Genomic DNA, 12,853 nt, shown 5'->3' with positions numbered 1-12,853 from the left:
TGTAACACAAACACTAACTAGAAAGTGAAGCTACACCCAAACAGCATGAGAACACAGAATCACATATCTAAATAGCATATTCAATGTAATATACAAAATGCAATAAATACATTATTTAGGATGTCTCTCATTTTCCTTTTTAGGAATAGAAGGCAAAGACTCTCTCTAAAATTAGTTTGGATATTATACCCTAAACTAACACAATCATACCCACCTCTGAACTTCGTGTAGTTGTTAACGGCAGACTACATAAACCACTGTCAACAAATGAAGCCTCTAAGTCTAGCTTTCTCATTCATCTGTCTGCTTTCTGCTTATATTTTTAAAGGTTATGCTAGAAGGAAAGAACAACTTCATTTAATTGCATGAAAGTCAGTCTAGGGCCAGAGTCAAAGTCTAGAGATTGCTGGTCCTATGATTACTCCCATAACAACTATGCAAGCAAGCATGGGACAGCACACACTTTATCCAATAATCAGGCTGGTAAATTAGAGAACAAAGAAACAATATATTATGTAATTTAAAAGAAAAGAAAAAAAAGCCACAAGGACATTACACAGATGCAAAAGCTGGAGTTACTCCCCTGAAGGAAAGAATTCCATTTTTTGTCTTCATTAAAAAGATCAAAAGGTTTTTTCCACCTTCAAAAAACAAACTGATCAAAATGCATCAGAACTCCCACCCCCAGATGTTACTAGAACTGTGAGAACAGGTTTTCTAGATCAGTGGCCTCCAAACTTTTTTGACTGTGCACCCCTATCAGTAAAAAATTTTTGAGCACACACCCCTAATATATGAGCAAGGGCACCACTGTCAACCCCTCCACGTTGTGGAACTTTCGCTCTTCCCTCAGGATACCTCACGTACCGTACGTGACACGTGACTGTCTGACTTACAGACTGAGTGAGGGCGCCAGTACATAAATAGAAGTTAATATTTTCCTCCTGCACCCCAGTGGATCGTCTTACATACCCCACTTTGGAGACCACTGTTCTAGATGAAGAAACAGCAGCTGCAACATAGTATACACAAAGGTACCAAGCTGGCTTTGATTTTCTATCCCACTACCAACCAGGACCAACTTTGCTGAGCATGCAAGATCTATCAAGATTACCAGCTGGCAGTTTGAATGAAGGCTAGCAATTCCATCCCTCTCCCCTCTTTAAAAAGGTGCCATTTTGTATTTTAAGTAACATATACAAAATTATTTTTGAAAATATGAAGATATGCACGTGTCAAAAGCAGATAAAGAAATGATTACACCATTTGAGTGCATTGCTGCATGTTTTTCATACCTAAGAAAGTTACAGAAGTCTTTTCAAAAGCAATGAGCCGCTGGCCCCAAATCAAAAGCAAACCAATGCAGAGCACTTTTGAAAATGCCTTTATGTTTCCGTAAACAACCAAGATGGATTGGAATCAATAATCCTGAACTAGATACAATGTAGTGAAGAAACAGGAGCTGCAGTAACAGAGCCCCTTCCTGAAGTTTGGCCAAAGGGTTTTTTTAAAAATGCATATACCACTTCTGAACTTTGGGGCACTTAAGATCTAGACTTAGTGTTCCATTTTCTGTCCAAAACTCAGAAGCACTGACACGTAACATAATTAATTACAGGACTACCCAATATGTGGGGGAATTGAGACCAAGCCTACACAGGGAGAAACAGCAATGCTCTAGTCATTCTGCAACTCCTACATACTTGCCGAGACACCAAGACAAAGACAATTGACACAAGGGTTGTCAAACTTATTGGGCCCTATCGGCCAGATTTAAACCACAGAGCTTCTCATGAGCCAGATAAGCCACAAATAGCAGCAACAGTATTAAGCACTGCAGTGACTAAAACCCACAATTTCAGAGGTGAATAAGGGAGACAGGAGGAGGGGGGAGGGTTGTAGTGTTAACTGCCTGGGTTCTAGAGCCACAACAAAACAGCAGGGATTTACACCACTGCAAGGGCCCAGCAACAGCAGACACAAGTCCTGGAGCCAACTGAGGTGTGTGGTTCCACCCACAAGGAGCATCAGAGGCCAGATGACCCACCTCTGCAGGTTGAATCTAGTCTACAGGGTGGATGTTTGATACCTCTGCTATGTAGTATTCTACTAGTTACCCTAGTACAAGGTTCTGGAAGTTGCCACCAATTTCCCAAATAGAAAGAAATGAGTTTTTGTTTTAAAGACAAACCATAAAAAATTGTGGGCACTGACAGACATAGGGGAAAAACACTCCAAAAATGTGCTTTACTGGAAGCAGCAGTGCATCACTTTGACCTGGCTCTGCAGCATCTGTATAGATCGGGTGCTTCAGTGGGGCTTTCTGGCATGCAGCAACGGGATGCTGGCCCCCACCCCCCACCTAAGCCTGCAGCAGGCAGGCAGCTGGGAGTGGGAGCTGGGCTTCATGCTTTGCTCTGCTGCAGCAGCTGTTCACCTCCTATGGGTAGCAGACAGGGCTCAGGCACTGCTGTGGGGGGCAGAGGGCTGCAGACCCAGGTCTCTGGCACGTAGCCCTGGCAGCTGTGGGCCCCATCTGGCAGAGCTGGGGGTGGGGCAGGGAGGGAAGGGCACCAGCAGGGCTGGGAGTGAGGTGCCTGGACCTGCGTTCTCTGAACTAACAGGACAGTTGGAGCTCTGATTTTCCATGATAAAAAACCCAATATCAAATACCAAAATTTATAGGTATTTAGAATATATTTTATTATAGTGACTGAGGCACAGGTAGGCTTCCAAATTGCTTTAAAATTGTAAATATATCAAGAAAACATTGTGTTCAACTGATACATAAACATATATATAATACACACACACATATGTATGTATGTATGTATGTATGTATGTATATCACACACATTGCAACCCGCAGCACGTGTGCCGAGCATGGCATGTGAGGCCATTTTGCTCAGCATGCCACGGTCAGTCTGGGCTCTAGGCAGTTGCTGCCAGCCATGAAGCCCAGGCTGCTCCCAGCAGGTGGCTGGGAAGCTGCAAGCCCTGCTGAAAGCGGACTGGGCTCTGTGGTTGGCAGCAGCTACCCAGAGCCTGGGCCAGTTGCAGCTAGGATGTTATGTGCAGCTGCTCTTGGTTCCAGCATCAGCTCCATACTAGCAGGTCCACGCACACCTCGGAGCAGACACTGAGGGAGGGCCCTGCTGTTGGCGCAGAGCTGGTGACGGCTCTGGAGCCCAGCACAGCTGTTTGTAGCCAGCCCGGGCTCTGGGCAGCTGCAGCAGGCAGACTGCAAACAGCTGCACCAGGCTCTACCGCCCCGGCATCAGCTCCATGCTGGCAGGAACTGTACGGGCACCTCAGAGCAGACAGTGGGAGGGCTGTGCTGCCTCAAGCCCTATCCCCACCATCTGCTCCAAGGCGCACACTCACCCACACCCACTGGTATGAAGCTGATGCCGGAGCCCAAAGCAGCTGTTTGCAGCCTCCTGGCTGCAACCAGCCCAGGCTCTGGTAGCTGCTGCCAACCACGGAGCCCAGGCTGCTTGCAGCCGGGCTTGCAGCTGAGCCCACCTGACTCCCACCTGCTCCAAGCCCAGCCCCCCGACTGGGATGAAGCTGGTGCTGCCGCCTGCCAGGAGCACCACGCCATTTGTGGGCTTAGCTATGCAGGGTGGGCGGGTGGTTGGGCTGATGGGCAGACTCTGTACTGGGGCCTCGGCCAGCTGCACTGCAGCCCAGGGGCTGGTTCCCTTCTGTCACTCAGCACACAGATTTCCCTCTGTCACTCAGCACACTCCCTGCATTGTGTGCGGCTCCACAGGTATGGCAGCAGCAGCAGCACCACCACCATCAACAGGCTGGGGTACTGACATAACTACAAGATATAACACCCTAATCTGCTACAGGTAAAGCAGGAGGACCATGGCAGCCAGCATCCTGTTGCTGCAGGGTTCTTAATATATACTTGAGAGTACCAAGGAAGAACACCATGCCCCCACTACAGAAAGGCAAAAATCCCCACAGTCCATATCAAATCCCACAACTACAATTTACAATGCCCTGTCAATTCAGGGCCTCCCCTTCAGTCTCGATGGTGCCCCTACCACCTTTTAGCATCTGCTGGGTACAGTTCTGTGGCTACAGCAAGAATATGCTGGAGCCGACCTCAATCTGGTATTCACTGGCACTTGGAAGAAACAGCTTCCTCAGGTCAAGGCCATACTACAGTCCTTTTGGGCTGCAGGCCTGGCAAAATACCAACTTGGTTGTTAGGAAACCAAGTATCTCAGGTGTACTCTCAGGAATGGAGAGATTAACACCACAGACAAGGTAGAAGTGTTGGTGGAGTCTCCTGTACCTAAAACTAAAGAGATGGATAAAATCCTTCTCAGGGTTATCCAGCTACCATTGACACTTTATCCCCACAATTCTCAAAAATCACCTCTGCATTGGTATACAAGCTATGAAAACAGCACCCAAACCAGTACAGTGGTCACCACTGTGAGCCTTTGAAGAAATAAAGTGAATATTAGGTACCCTCCTGTTATGCAGCCCAGACTTTAGCCATAAGTTAATTTTATAAACAGGTGCCTTGAAGCAAAGTCTTGAGGGCATTCTCTCCAAGGACTTTGTAGATGGGGAACACCCAGTCCTGGTCTGAAGTAACAAGCTCCTTCCTCACAGAAGAACTATTCTGTAATTATAAAAAGGATGCCTTACTATAAAATGGGTAGTTAAGTCCTTCTGCTATTCTCTCCTTTGGGCCCCATTTAATCACAGATCATGCCCCCCAGACACAGCTACACAGGATACAGCAGAGTGGATTTGATTTCAATGAAATAGATTTAAATCATGATTTAAAATCACTGGTCAGGAAGCCTCGATTTAAGCACTGTTTTCATAAAAAGTGCATTCTTGTTGTTTGATATCCTCTATTCATTTAACTTCTTGAAACTTAGCACTTTTAGAGAGAGGTAAGGGCTTGACTCTGTGTATACAAACTTGCAGAGAGACACTAGGGCTGATGGGCAGGTAATCGGGTCTGTTCTCTCTCATCTCCATATACTGCTGTTAACAAGGATGTTATCTCTGAAAACACAAATCCAGTTTCAGTTCTCAAACTAAGCATCTCTAATGGGTTCTTCTAGACAAGTGGTTCCCAGACTGACAGATTGTGCACCACCAAAATAAAACAATACAAGCTTAGGTACCACCAGCAAATTTTTGTCATATAAAGTAATTATAATAAATCTGTTAATGTATACCACTGACAGGTTGCCTGCGTACCACTGGTGGTACCTGTACCACAGATTGGGAACCGCTGGTCTAGACTGAGCACTGAGTCCCATTGGGTAGAGTGGTTTCTTTAATCTTTACTAACCTATAGAGGAGCCTCTGGGAACCCCATAAGATTTGGCCCCCAGCTTAGTCCATAGCCTGTTGTGACCTACTTATAAATTTTTCCTAAAAAGGTTTTTTCTAGCATATCTTAAATTAAAATTACCCTTATATAGGTTTTCTTTTTTTAAAAAAGCATCTTTAAAAATTTTTTAAAAAATAGGATTAAATAAAAAATCTGATTTGTTTAAGTAAAAAATAAGATTTTTTTATTTTTAAAAAATCATTGAGTTTTATCCACCCTGTGATAAGGGAAAACAACACAAAGCTAACACACTGGTACATGGCATTGCAACCCTACTCATTTGATGTATGCCTCTGGGGTAACAGTAACACAGACTACTACCCACGGGGTTGGAATAGACTAAATGAGAAAGAGAGGGTTTTAGGAAGCTGGGGAAAGAAGATATGTAACAAGGCAGTCTGGCCCTTTAAGGAGAGTACAACCTGTGATGGAGGCCCAAAGCTACTCAAGGAGAACCCACAAGCAGTTAAAACGCCAGAGAGAGCAGAGGGCTAGTTACAGGAAAGAAGTGGTCCCCAAGAGGGACTGAAAACCAGAGAAGCTTGATGAGGGGTCAAAGTGAAGGGCCTCTCCCTGTCTAAAGAAGGGCTATCAGTTTTTGTTTGTTGGTTTATTGTTTGCATGAGCAAGGACTGTGTTTGGCCTTTAAAAGGACCCACTGAAGAGTCCCCTTGGGGCATAGCCAGGCTGCACAGGCAGCAGGCTCACTAACCAGTTTATAGGGAGTGACCAACCAAAGGGTGCAACAATCCAAGATCCAGACAAACCTGCTGACTCTGATTTACCTTTTCCTTAGTTGTTTCCTCATTTATAAACACCATGCACTCAGTCAACAAAAATATTCTCCGGTATCAATGTTTATAATGCAGCATCACTTCCCCTGCCTGCTGTACAATCCCTCTGGTCAACATTACTGCTGGAAGCAGAAGACCCATCAAGTAAATCTTATCTTCAATTATCAGACTTGCTTTGACTCATTTCACCTTAGGCTGCAGGGCATTAGGAACACCTACACAGCAAACACACACCAGCGTAAGTGCAGTTAAAATCCAAAAAAAATAAATATAAATAAAAGGTGGCTCACAGCTGTGTGTCTACAAGTATTTACATACTGCAAAACAAATCACAGTGAAGCTATCACTTCACATGAAAAATGGAAAGATGAAGTTGTATGTGTAGTGGTGGGGGTAGAGAAGAATCCAACTGGAACAGTCAACCACAAACCCAAGGAACTCCTGCTTGACTCCATTTGCAAAGGGTAATTTTGTTAAAACCTGTATCTTTCATATGTAAAATATCCAAAGATGAAATTACAGAATTGTCATATTACTGGCACAGAAATTATGAATGCACCATTTGCAAGTGCACATCACATCTTTTTGGCTGAATTAAGCCAGTTACTGCAATTCTGTGATCACTTTTTGGATATGCACCTATTTACAAGCTTGTTAATTCAGGCTTTATACCAATACAGTATCATCATGTTTTACACCTTAAGAATCCTAAGAAATTAATTTCAGATCTCTTAATACACTTTTTTCCCCTTAGATGATATTTCCCAATTTAATGAAATCAGAACCTGGATAACAGAGGTATTACTCAGACAAGTCATCTGGACAAAAGTACCTTACATGTAATGTACGGAACAATGATTTAATCATCTTGGGCATGTCCACACAGGCAGGCACATACGCTTGCAACAGCTCAAGTAGCAGTGGCACAAATCTGTGCTGGAGATTTGTGCCTCAGCACACGTCTGAATATGCAGTTTGGTGCGAGGCAAATTGTGCCACTTGGGGCAAACTGACCCTGCCCAGCTCCTCCCAGATCTTCAGGCAGAGGGAGCTAGAGGCTAGGGCCTGCACTTGTGCTGGCCCCAGCAGCATAAAAACCTACCCTGGTGAGCAGCTAAGAGCTACTTGCCCTGAGGAGCTTCTGAAGCCCAGCCAATTGGTATCTGGGGACACTAGGCCCCTGTGCCAGCTGGACTGCTGCAGCATCTGTGACCTAGAGTGGCCCCTGTACCCTCTACCTATTGCAGCAGTCTGGCAGTGGGGGCTGCTACCTGGCTGTGACCTACTACCACCTGTAACAGCATCCGCCACCTTGGACCTGCAGCCCCATGGTTGCGTGCCTGTCAGACCTGGATGGGGATTGCGCGGCTGCTTGGACTTTGGTATGAGCACTGCAGCAGAGCCTTCTTCACTTCTGGGCAGCTGCTAGTGGGCTGCAACTGTGCAGCTGGCCTTTAAATGGCACTGCTGTTATATCTTCCAGTGCCCCCGCTCTGCCATCTGGGTAGCTGTCTTCCAGAACACGTGCTCATTGCTGGTAAGTCTGTTGTGATAGAAGGGAAGGGGGAAGGGATGGGAAGGGGGGGCGATCATAGCCCCCCGTGGTAAGGGAGGGGCTGGGGCAAGTTGCTCACGTGGCGGCTTCTACCACTCATCTGTGAGGGCTTGTCCCCCAGATAAAGGAGGGCGAGGCCAGGGCTGTGCCAGGCTGCACTCCAAGCAGGTAGTGGTGCCTCAATCATTCTAATAAAAAAAATTCTAAATATCTATATACTTTGACATTTGCTTTTGGTTTTATCATACAAGATGAGAGCTCTCCCTGCACCCTTCACTCACCAGGATGTGGGTTCAGCTGTAGCTGTCCCCACAGCTGCTTTTTGCTGCTGAGCAGCATTTATATGCTGCTGCCCTGCCCATGCCCTTGCCTCTCACTCCCAACCCACAACCTCACCAGTGTCCCTAACTCCTGACTCTGCCTGCCCCCTACTCACTCCCTCCCAGCAGCATCTCCCTCCCTGCACCAGGACATGGGTCCAGCTGCAGCTGTCCCACCCACTGCATTGTGGCTGTTCTGTTCCCTGCATCTGTGCCCAGGCCCCAGCAATCCCCCTGCTCATCCTGGGAAACCATGCTACATATATGCAGCACAAGGAACATTTTCTAGTTTGTGGAGTGCCTTCTGCATCATCTCAAACTGCTTTGAGATGCCGCAACAGACACATCTGAGGTCATATGGACCCGGTCCTTAAATCCATTTTGTTTCATGAAAACATAGATGGTCTGAGTAGCTTCTTCCTCTGTCCTAGCATCACACTATTAATTTATGTGAAAACTTAGCTCAAAAGTTGCTAGACTGTAAAAATTATATGAGTTATCCTGGTTTCATGCTATGAAGCAACATGAAATACATCTCCCAAAGTATGAGCAACTTCCATTAAGCAGATATGCATTGGTGATAGAAGTCCTGTGCCTATCAAAAATTTCAGTCTGAAATTTCTAAGTGTTTAAATTTATCAAGGAAGATGAGAAAATTATGCAGAAGTAATTTTGTAAACCTGACTGGAAAACATTCAAAAGGGGAAAGAAAGATACTTGCTCAGTTTCAGCAAGCACACCCAAAAGGAGACCAAAGACTAAATGGTAGAAAGAGAAGCACTTTGAGACTAAGAGCTAGATCTCAAAGTGGAAGTCTTAGTACCATAGTGCTCATGTAGGTGACACAAATACAGTATGATGTGGACAAGGCTGTCACTTGATTATTACCCAGAAAGATTTTTAAAAGCCAAATGTTTTAAAAAAAAAATCTCTTTCATCTAATACTCCCTGATTATACTCTCATCAAAAGACACAAAATAAACAGGTTGAATGGAATGTACAAACTACTCAGAAATTGAGAAAACAAAATACATACATGCTCATACACACGTGTGCACACAATATTTTTAAGCAGACAGGGTCAAGACGCTCCAACTTCTGACATAAACAAGTTGTATGAATACGTGGCTCACTAGCATTCTTTTCCAAGAAAGTCTGCCTATTTGAAAAATTCAGGCTAGGTAATCCAAGCAAAATAAGCTGCTCAATTAAATTGGAACCATCGCTCAATAAGTCTTGAGCAGGAATTGGCAGCATTGCCCTTGTTTCTGCCAGTTCCCCACTGCACAGATGTAATTCCACCACTGAACATGGAAGCAATTTCTTATTTGAACAGCTGTTCCAGGGTCTTATTAGCCACTGGCAACTCGCACAGTCCATAGAAAAAGGCTGTTCTCTGCAACCTGAAAATACTGGGAGAACCAAAACTCTTCTGGAGGTGATCCATGTGTAGTCGCATTAAAGAAGAACTGAATTCACACATCCAGCAAGTCTGTAACCAGATAATGAATAAGTAATAAGCCTCAGCTGCATGCCTCGCATGGTCCTGTACTTGGAACCCACCCATCAAATCATGTGTTCCTTCCAAGTCTCAACAGAGTCCTGGCAGTGTCCCCTAGCTGGGATTTCTTGAAGTGCATCCTCTGCCCCTCGGCTGCTGACCTCCAAGAACATCACCTGTCTAGCATCTCCTGAGAGCCAAGACCTAATGGTCCAACTGTCCAGTCCCTGAGACTACTATTGCTACCACAGCTGAAACGCATCCTATCTAGGACCTCCAGCTACATAAGGCAGTCTGGGATTACAGTTTAATACTTCCATAGGCAAATGACTAGTGAAGCATTCTATAAAGGATTCTTAAAAAAACAACCACCACCACCAAACCCAGCTTTAACTCAGCTTCCTTATGTTTACCTTGGATGTTTTGGCAGTTAAAGAGGACTCCCTGCTACAGAAGCTCTCCTACCCAAGATTCCTGTGCATCCAAGTCTGCCTTGATTCACTCAGCCTCCAGTTTCTAAAGGCCAATACCAATACTTCTGTTCATATGTAGAAGATACTTTACTTGCCACTTTCCACACAAAAGTTGAAGGAACTAGGTTATCCCAGCTTCAGCCAACCATTATCTCAACACCCTACCACCCAAAGAGTCAAGGAAAAAAAATACAAAAACTGATCTCCCAAATTTACTTTTGCAGAACATCAATAAACATACTAAATTTTAAGATCTGCTACATGGCAACTAGACATGAATTGTTCAAAATCTAGGTCACCAATCTGAACTGAGCCCAGATCATGACTAACAAACAGATGTTTCGTAGCCTGATGGCCAATCAAAACAATTAAGTTCAGATGTGAAGTTTTATTTATGGAATTTAGAGCAGTGTAAAATTCAGAGTTCACATTTCATTATTTTTTAAAAAGGAATGGAATAACCTATTTTACTGCCATCGTTTGAGGCCCAGCCAAGGCGAGACTACTCTTATTCAATTTCAGATGTACTTTCAGTTATTGCTAGTTTTCTAAAGAACTGGACTTTGACTAAAAGGAGAAAGTTACTGATCATTTTCCTAGTCTTACAATCAGATATCCCCTTCCCATGAGACATCCATACTAGATTTAAAGATGCACTGTCTGAAGAAATCTCACAACCCATTCAAAGGCTACTAGCTAAGAGGACGCTTACAGACTTATTTCCTCTCAAAACTGTATTTTATATCTTCATGAAATGGAACTCAGAAAGCAAACAACAGCATAGCATAAAGATTTCTTTCCCAATTTCTCTGCTGCTACCCATTTATTGTTAAAAGTATAAGAAGCAGAAGCCAATTGTGAGAAAGATTTTGAAGGAGTGGGTGACAAAGTCTTGTTTAACAAATTACCAACATCAGAATACTTTAGGAACCAGCCATTGTGTGTTTACTTTCTACTACTGCTATGCAATGCATTCACCTGTACTTTTCTTGCCTATAATAAATCAGAACTTTCTACTTGTCACCAGTGAATCCAGTAGCAGTGGAGAGAAAGAAAACAAAAATTGTCAGCCAGCTCAGATGGCTTCTTTATAACGTAATGGAGGAAAAAAGAGTAATAAATATATTACTTTCTGGACTGCATTATGTATTTGTCTTCTCAACATGCCTCTTGGAAGTTTTTTTACAATATGAATTTCTGCTTGAATTACCTGGAAATGGCTCACACATGGCTTTCTAATAAGCCAAAAATGTATTATTTTCCCACTATGAAAGGGGAAGTAATTTGACTTACGATTAATAGGAAGGCCGTAACAGAACAACCAAAGTATCTCTCTCAAACTATCTGTGGGCGTTACATTCTTCTGCAGTAACAATAGCAGCAAGATATTTGGGACTAGCGGAGGAATTTATTTCAGATGGGAACTGTTACAACAACTATGATATGGTACTTGGTAGCTAAAAGCACAGATACATCAATACTTTTATACATTTCTGCTTCAGATAGTTGTTTTCTTGTCCTTCTCTGCTTCATTATTATTGACAAGCAACCTGGTGGTCATACATAAAGCAACTACTAGCACCAGCTACATGTTGTTTAATCTAATGTCATAACCTATGAGAGAGAGAGAGAGAGGAGGTGAAAAACTGGGAGAGAGACAAAGATGACATCTTCCTGAACTATAACTCGTTCTGTCAGACTAATAAAAAAAGGTTCAACTTTTTACAACCGTCATTAGTTAATGTTAAATTAAATTCACATACTGTTAAATTTTTGTATGTTAATACTGTCAGACTGTGTAACATTTGTTCTTGAATGAACGTGGGTTTTTTTAAACGAAGTGTACAATCAGCTACCAGAGGGGAAACTTGACATGTTATTTCTCCATGAAATAAACAAAGTACATATATAGGATTCTTGTAGATATTCCCTTTGTAATTTCCTTTTTTCCCCCTAGCTGAGAAATGATCAGCAGGAATCCAGGGTTTCCATTTGCTGTGGAAAAATGCAGATTTTGTCCCTTGAAGGAAAGAGAAAAATGTTGCAGGCTGGCAGAATTCCAGCCTGGAAGGGGCTGTTTGGGGCTGGGGCGCAGGGGCTGCCAGATGCACGTGTGTGCACACACACATGCATGTGGCCAGCAATACAGCCAGGCAGCAGTGGATAGCAGCTCCCCCAGCTGCCTGCAAGTAAGTCTCTGTGGGGCACAGGTGACATAAGAATGAGGGGGGGCAAACTGAGGTGGCCACAGTGAAGAAGAGAGTGGGACAGAGTTGGCGGCTAGGGTGCTGCCCAGCCAGGGTGGGGACCGGGGCCAGGTGGGAATGCACGGCCTCAGTGCCCAGCCAGGGAGCAAGACAGAGCCACAGGCAGCTCACCCCGGAGGGGAAGCAGGGGCTGGCAGGGGGACCAACTCTCCACCACTGCACACCCCCTCGGAGAGGGGTCATGTGTACAGCAGGTGCCATTGCCACCACCTTCTCTGCTGCCTCGCAGGCATGGGGGTCCAAGCAGCAGTGGTGGTGGCCCCTGGGGGGAGGGCAACAAGGCAGGGAGCCCCAAACCCCACAGCAGGCAGCTGCATCCTCCCCTGCCCCCATGGGCTCTGCTCAACTCTGCTCCAGCTGTGCCACCTGTGCGGGGGGCAAGCTCTGCACTCCACTCCAGCCACAGCAACCGCCACCTCCCATGCATGGCATCTGGAGCTCAGGTGCTGCTGGCTGGCTGCGGCTGACACCCACAGGGCAGGGAGTGGGCAGGATGCAGCTGCTGGGCCCCAGAGCCCTGGCACTTTGGGGCCCCCTCTGGCAGGGCTGGGGGGGAGGGGGGCCGG

Source organism: Crocodylus porosus, unplaced genomic scaffold, assembly GCF_001723895.1.
Source record: "Crocodylus porosus isolate Cpor-Errol unplaced genomic scaffold, CroPor_comp1, whole genome shotgun sequence".
Classification (NCBI taxonomy): domain Eukaryota; kingdom Metazoa; phylum Chordata; order Crocodylia; family Crocodylidae; genus Crocodylus; species Crocodylus porosus.
The sequence above is the reverse complement of the archived record's forward strand: the minus strand, read 5'-3'. Positions refer to the sequence as shown.